General features: G+C 36.2%; 1 protein-coding gene across 8 annotated transcripts in view; it reads right to left on the bottom strand.

Moving 5' to 3' along the window:
- The window catches only part of LOC106883414 (elongation of very long chain fatty acids protein 6), a 63,786-nt gene that overhangs the window by 12,622 nt on the left and 42,449 nt on the right, over positions 1-8,715 (bottom strand). The window lies entirely within an intron of this gene.

Genomic DNA, 8,715 nt, shown 5'->3' with positions numbered 1-8,715 from the left:
ATGTGATAGTATACTTAAGATTAGATTAGTCCTTCATCATGGGTTAGCAACCATTATCTCGGCCTATGCCCCTCAGCCCGGGCTACCGAATGGACAGAAAGACCGATTTTATGACACCCTCTTGCAGACTACCTCATCGACGAATGACAGGAACCTTCTCTTTGTGGCTGGTGACTTCAATGGACATGTTGGACAACATGCAGGGGGCTTCCATGGCGTACATGGAGGCTATGGTTTTGGTTCCTGCAATGAGGAGGGAACCAGGCTGCTAGAGTTCTGTGATGCAAATGATCTTATGGTTTGCAATACTAACTTCAGGAAACCTGCCAGTCACCTACCGTTCTAGACACACTAGCCAAATTGACTACATCTTCGCCAGGAAAAGGGAAAGATGGCTACTTATAAATGCCAAAACCTTCCCAGGCAAAGAATGTACCCCACAACATACACTAGTAGTTTGCGACTTCAGAATTCAGGGCTAAATGGATACCCAGAAGACAACCAGCATGGAGGAGAAGGGTCTGGAAGCTTAAAGATCCTGTGAATGGACAGAGATTTAGAGATGTATTACTTGAGGCCTTTGATGAAATAGAAAGGGATATAGCATCACATGGTGTGGAAGACAACTGGAGGTTTCTATGGGACAACCTGCGAAACATGGGCTGTGACTGTTGAGGACATGCGTAAGCTTGCAAGGAATGAAACTAGTATGCTCCGCTGGATGTGTAATGTCAGTGTGCATACACAACAGAGTGTAAGCACCCTGAAAGAAAAGTTGGATTTAAAAAGCATCAGATGTGGTGTGCAAGAGAGATGACTGCGCTGGTACGGTCATGTGTTGCGAATGAATGAGGACAGCTGTGTGAAAAAGTGTCACACCCTAGCACTTGAGAGAACTTGTGGAAAAGGTAGACCCAGGAAAACCTGGGATGAGGTTGTGAAGCATGACCTTCGAACATTGGGCCTTATCGAGGCAATGACTAGTGACTGGGGCCTTTGGAGATATGCTGTGCTTGAGAAGACCCAAAAAGCCAGGTGAGACCATAGCTCATGGCCTATGCCAGTGGATGTAACCAGCTCATTTATGAATACCCCTTATTCATTGGACAATAAACCTTGCTTGGAGGCAAGTGAAATCAAAATCATAATTGTTGATGTGGCCAATGACAGTATCGCCTGACTGGCATTTGTGCCAGTGGAACGTTAAAAGCACATCCAAATGTGGGGTGTAACCGGCCCACTTATGAGTACCCTTCATTCATTGGACAATGAACTTTGCTTGCAAAGACCTATTGAGATAAGTGTAAACAAATCAAAATCGCTGATGTGGCCAATGACAGTACTGCCTGATTGGCACTCATGCCAGTGGAATGTAAAAAGCACATCCGAGCATGATCGTTGCTAGGGCCACAGATTGGCTCCCGTGCTGGTAACACGTGAAAAGCACCATTTGAGTATGATCATTGCTAGCATCGCTTTACCAGCACATGCTGGTGGCACATGAAAAACAACATTCGAGCGTGGTCGTTGCCAGAACTACCTGACTGGCCCTCATGCCAGTGGCACGTAAAAGCACCCACTACATTCTCAGAGTGGTTGGCGTTAGGAAGGGCATCCAGCTGTAGAAATTTTGCCAGATCAGATTGAGCCTGGTGCAGCCTCTGGCTCACCAGTCTTCAGTTAAACCGTCCAACCCATGACAGCATGGAAAGTGGACATAAAACGATGATGATGATGCATGTATACATATATATACACACACACATATACATATTGGAAGTGACTTGTGACTAAAGTGATTTCCTAGACCCATTTTACTCTAAGAAACATCTTAAGTTTGGTCTCCCAATCCTTGATAACATCTCATATGGCCCCTAAGGCCTGCAAGGGATCTACAAGATATTCCACACCAACCACAAGTCAGCCCCCACCACCACCTTTCAGCAGTAGCCTGACCACCTGGTCATTGGAACCCACAATGCCAAGTGAGTCCACTGGCTGACCCTCACACTCCGCTGCACAAGATTTTGGTATGCAGTCGTCCTCTAAATAGCCAAGATGACCAGACCATCTAATCTGGTGTTTCATAATCATAGACTTGATACTTGGCATTTTTACCAGCTGCAGTACTGTTGTATCAGGTACATGAGATCACAGCTGACCTAATCAATAGGTGATTGTTCTGTTGATCAAGAGAGATGTATATTCTGCAAACAAAACTGATATGTAGTCATGGGTTACATTCTCAATTAGCACAAACAATTTAGTCTGCTAGAAGAACAATGATCTTTTACCTGGCTGGTAGTTCATCACCTAAACCAGCAAACTACCACCAAAGTAATAATCTACCAACAGAATCTCATCTCCACATGATACCCATTAAGAGGATAATAACCAGAGAAGAGTAACAATGTATGGCTATTATCACATTCAGAGTACGTGAGAACAGAAGTCAAGAGCTGGAACGAACTAGTCACTTCATTAATCAGATTATATAAGAACCATAAAAACAAGGGAACAAAGCTGGTTAACTTATAATAAATAGCTATTACTGACAATAACTCATAAGTCAGCAATAACATCTGCTGCTACAACAACATAATTAAATGTGACGTAAAACAATTAAATTTAATTACTCAAAAGTTCAACTATTGCTGGAGCATGATTAGATTTTAAAGAGAGTAAAACAAATACCAGTGATTATCTTTGATTACTGATGAAAAAAAACCTAAGTGCATGTATCATTTATTAGAAATATCAAGGTAAGCCCTTTTTTAATAGATACTTTTAATTCTGAAAAGTCAACTAATAATTAATCATATAGGTGTAGGTGTAAAGATGTTTGCTTTCCAACCATATACTTTCAAGTTCAATTTAACTATGTGGAACCTTGACCAAAACTTTGAGAGTGGATCTGGTAGTGGAAACTGAAAGAATCACATTATATACATATATGATGTGTGTGTGTGTGTGTATGAGAGAGAGAGAGAGTGTGTGTGTGTGTGTGTGTGTGTGTGTGTGTGTGTGTGTGTGTGTGTGTGTGTGTGTGTGTGTGTGTGTGTGTGTGGTGTGTGGTGTGTGTGTGTGTGTGTGTGTGTGTGTTTCTGTTTGCTTGTCTTTACATTGTGTGATAGTTGTAAATTAGTATCACTATCATATAAGCAATGTCATTCATTTCCAGTATTCTGCAACAGACATATCTGGTCATATCTTCATTGGAAACAGCTTAGGGTTAACAATAGGAAGGTCATCTGGCCATAGAAAATCTGCCTCGATAAAAACTCTTGCTAAAAAATATTTATTAGCAACAGAGTTGGTATTGATACAGAGAGTTAATACTTATCCTCAGTGAAACATGGATGTTCTATTAGAACAAACAATACTATGGTAGACACCATGAGAGAAACTTTCATATTGGTTTTTGATGCAAAATGAACTCTTTATATATTGTTTACATATTGATATAAACAAGAGTACATTTTGCACCAAAATCCAATATGTGCATTTCTCTCATGGTAACTACCAAAGTATTATTTGTTTTAACAGAACCTCCATGTTTAAGTGGGGATAAATATTACCTCTCAATAAAAATTCTGTCTGACTCATGCAAGCATGAGAAGTGAATATTAAGACAGTGGCGACGACGATGATGATGATGATGTTCTTTCAAAATTTTAATTATAATATTTGCAGTGTGATTTATAAATCATCACTCTAAATGACAGTATTTAGTTCCATCTTATCTATATTCTTAGTTTAAATCTAACTAGAATTTCTATCATAAATCATTGAAATAAACAACAGTAAAATACCGAAATTCATTCTATCATCTATACTTAACTATAAACAATTGCAGCCTCATGCCAAAATTAGAAATTTATATTATTTGTAAGGGCAATGAATTGCTAGAATTGGCAGAGCACTGAACAAAATACCTTGCTGTATTTAACTGCAGAGGTACAATTTACTTTTCAAAGTTAATAAAATAGGAGGAAACTGTAGAAAAAAAAGAAAAGGAAAAGAAATTCTAGTTCAGTCACTGAAAGACAACAGGGAGTGACAACAGCATGTTAAGGAAGTACAGTAAGAGCACAACAAACATTTTAACCCTTTTGATACCAACATCTGCCAAGTCATTTTCAACCTCAACATATGATCAAGACAGCTCATACTATTTCTCTTCACAGCATCCATTACTGGTTTTCTTTCCATCATTCTCAGCAATTTACTTTGTCTTCCCTCTCTCTCACTGCAATATTCTCATCCACTGAAAAATATTTCCACATTTTCCATCTTCATGCCTTTTCAAAATCAAGCTCAACTTTCTTCTTATCTGCAACTCCTTTCATACACACCTTACATGTCACTGTCACATTTCAATGAATTCACTCAGAGCATATTGAGAGTACAGCAATACATATTGAACTCTTAAGAGAGTACAGCAAATGCTGAAAAATGAAAACAAATTTAAAAAAACAGCTTATAAAGAGAAAATTCTCTACTCAAAAGCAAGTTCAAGAACTATTTTTTACCAATATTTTCAGAACAAAGATCTGAATATAGTAAAATGGCTTCCTATTTAAACCAGATGAAAATAAATTCTTTATGCAAATAACAGGGATTTGAACATTCATTGATATATTGAGGAAATATCAAAGATAGAAGCTTGCATGTTCTCACAAATTTACCAAGTTTTCCAAAGGCTTTTTACTTTACCACACCATAAAGAGCCCATCAGTTTATCCACTCCTCACAGTAACTAACTCCTTCATATTTAGTAACATATAAAATAATCCTTTCTGCTGTAGGCACAAAACCTGAAGTTTTGGAGGAGGGAATAAGTTCATTACACTGACTCCACTCTTAACTGGTACTTATGTTATTAACCCCAAAAGGATGAAAGGCAAAGTTGACCTCAGCGTGAATTTGAAGTAACATAGAATAATAGTGTTTAATTTCACAACATCCTAAGAACAAAAGAATGCAATATTAGTTGTCATAAGCCAATCACTAATTTAGTCTCCATTCTGCTGCATTTGGTTTCTAGTTTATTTTAACTCAAGTTATTAGTTCAAAGTTTATTCTCATTCCACCATTTAATAAAGACTATAAGTAACTGTTATACTTAGACAATATTCTAACATCGGAATCTACATGAGTATAATTAAAACTAAAACACATACAGTTTTAAAAAATACATACAATTAGACACTTATTTAATGAGTGTATATAACTATGTAAAAAAAAAATCATTCCATTTTTTTTAATCTCAAGGAACGAATTATTATCAGTTAAAAACATGACACATTCCACAATGTTAGGTTTCAATGATAAAACAATAAACTGTATCAAAGATACTGCAGAAATTTACAAATGATGTGGATATAATAATTATGTACTATAGATGTTTAAGAGGGAAATATGATAAAGTCCAGTTGTCTATAAGTGTAATATAAGTATAAATATACGTACATATGTATGTATACAAGTATGTATGTATATCATTCTTAAACAAGAATATTATTGACAGTGACTCTGAAAGTTTGGCCAGTTAACCCATAGTCAGACTGCTTTGAACTTTTCTAAAACAATAACTACAATAAACAACACCAAAATGGCAGCAATATTACAAGTAAGAAAATCACACCCTTTCCACAACAAAGCTTTCTGGATTAAGAAAAAAACTTAAGAACCATTTGATGTAAGCATAGGATCAAAGGACTCAGCAGAAGTAAGCAACATCATTAGTCTTTACATACTAAAACACTTATACAATAAATTTCCCTCCATCTCACATGGTCTATGTATGGATGACAATCTACTTCTACAAAGAAACTACAACCCACAAAAAATTAATAAATTTAGGAAGGAACTACATCACTTCTTTAAAAACTTGGGCTTCTCCATGACAATATAAACACAATTAAAGTCAGTCAACTTCCTAGATGTTACTCTCAACTGGGAATCCAGTGTCTATAAACCTTACAAGAAGGATACCAAAAAAGTTCAGTATATGGATAAGCAATCCAACCACTTCAAAAGCATTACCAAAAACCTAGTAAAGAAATTTCCCTTAGACTTTCCACTTTATCATCAAATGAAAAACCAAAATAGCAACTGCATATAATGAAGCTCTTAATATAATAGTGGTTACAAGGAAAAAGTGCAATATATGAACAACAAACTTCCCACAATAAATAAAATACATAAGACTAGAAAAAGGAAAATCATCTAGTTTAATCCGAACTCCAACATACAAATCTCCACACCAATAGCTAAATTATTTTTCAAAATACTGCAAAAACACCTTCTCACATTCATGGACCAAATTCTGAACCAAAGATCTGAATTAGTCTCTTCATGCAAATGCCAATAATTTCTTCCAATGGCTAAACATGTAAATATCTCACCAACTCCCCTCCCTCCACTTACATAATAAATTATCTCTGTAATATACATAAGAAACACTTTTATATCTTTACACTAAACAAGTGCTGTAGAAAATATCTAAAAGTCTCGCTATCTCTAACCAAAATCCCCACAAAAGATTTTCTAATATAAATACACAAACCTACATACACACACACATAAAATATATATATTTCTATGCAAACAAGGTGGAAGACCCTTTTTGTTGTTTAATATTTTTCTTTTCTTCTGTTTTAAATTTTTAAATCATTTTTTAAAAGATTAAATCAAATATTTTTATTCTCTTTTTTTATACATGAATATATATACACCATTTGTGCCCCATTTTCACATATATTCAGAAAACTAAAATAATATATTATAAAATATCCATGTTTGAAACAGAATTGAAGAAAATATTGGGTTGTCCGGAAAGTTTTTGCTGATTTTTAAAGGAAAGAAAAAGGTCAATAAATACTTGCCATTACATTTTTAATCAATCAAATATGAACCATTTTGTTGCACAATGCATCTCCATCTTTCTATTAACTTGAAAATACCCTCTTCCCAGAACTGAGGTGGTTTCATAGCTAAGAATTCATCAAGGTATCTTTTTACGTCATCCAAGGAATTGAAATTTTTACCATTAAGACTATTCTGCAGAGACCTGAATAAGTGGAAATCCGAAGGAGCAATATCTGGTGAACATGGAGGGTGGGGTAACACATCCCAGCCAACTGCAGCAATTTTTGTCTGGTTCCCAAAGAAACATACAGTCTTGAATTATCATGATGGAAAACAACACCCTTCCTGTTGGCCAATTCTGGATGTTTCTCTTGAATTGCTGCTTTTAACTCATCCAGTTGTGTGCAGTATTTCTCAGAATTAATTGTCTGGTTACTTGGGAGAAGCTCGTAGAACAGAATTCCTTTTCAATCCCACCAGACACAAAGCAAGACTTTTTTAGGGTGAAGACCTGCTTTTGGGGTGGCTAAGGGTGGCTCATGTCGCTTACTCCAGGATCGCTTTCTCTGAACATTTCAGTAGATAATCCATTTCTCATCACCTGTCACAATTTGCTTTAAAAAAGGCGCGTTTTCATTCCGTTTATAAATCGAATCACAGATGGAAATGCGATCCAAAAGGTTCTTCTCACTCAACTAATGTGGTACCCAAACATTGTAGCGAATTGTGTACCCAAGCTTTACCAGGTGCTCATGAACGATGGATTTTGATAGGTTGAGGCTTTCTGCCAATTCTCAGGTTGTGCAATGTGGGTTATTCTCAATTAATGACTTGATTTGGTCATCATCTGTAGTGGATGGTCTGTCTGATCACTCTTTATCAATAAGGCTACAATCTCCAGCTCGGAACCTTGTGAACCACTTCCGTACAGTTCTTTCAGATAAAGAAACATCACCGTAAACTGCGCATATTTCTTTGGTTGCTTGTGAGGCATTTTTCGCTTTACGGAAAAAGAAAACCATCAAATGCCAAAAATGAACTTTCTTATCTTCCATTTAAAAGGGTTACAAAATTAACACAGGTTATAGGAACACAAACCTTCTTCCACGAAAAGATAGCTTAAACTGTGCTCTAAATGGAGGTGTAGTCAAATCCTATTTTATGGACTCAACCATGTTCTAAAATAAGTCGAAAGGTAAGCTACTCTAAACCAGCACAAACTTTCCGGAAAACCCAATATTTTAAAACACATAGCCCACAAAGTCTGCTTCCATAAAATACAAAGGTTAAAATTTCTATATATTAATCAAATTGCTTATAGAACCTCTAGAGAGAAACATAGAGACCTTTACACCTACCCACATCCTTTTGTGAACATCAAAGCACAAGATAAATAAATTTCTATTCTAACAACACAATGGCATGCATAACTAATACCCTCCACCTTCAAAATAAAGACAGGAAATACCTAAATAACAACAAGTAAAGGAACTGACTAGCTAAATCATACCACCTACTTACATTCTTTTGTGAACCCCTAAAAATTCTTAAATACTGGACTAAACTTTGAACCTTTGATCTTTACATGTCAAAGCAAAGGATTAAATTCAATAAAACCAAAAATAGCTAAAACTACTGGCACATACTAGGCCTACCTATGAAAAAGAACACAGGAGTGGCTGTGTGGTAAGAAGCTTGCTTCTCAACCACGTAATTCCTAATTCCAGGTTATTCCCACTTTGTGCAGGTGTCTTCTACTATAGCCTCAGGCTGACCAAAGTTTTGTGAGTGGATTTGGTAGACAGAAACTGAAAGAAGCCTGTCGTATATATATATATATAT

Source organism: Octopus bimaculoides, chromosome 7 (genome assembly GCF_001194135.2).
Source record: "Octopus bimaculoides isolate UCB-OBI-ISO-001 chromosome 7, ASM119413v2, whole genome shotgun sequence".
In the NCBI taxonomy this organism is placed as follows: domain Eukaryota; kingdom Metazoa; phylum Mollusca; class Cephalopoda; order Octopoda; family Octopodidae; genus Octopus; species Octopus bimaculoides.
Note: the sequence above shows the minus strand (reverse complement) of the source record. Positions and strands in the feature narration are given on the sequence as shown.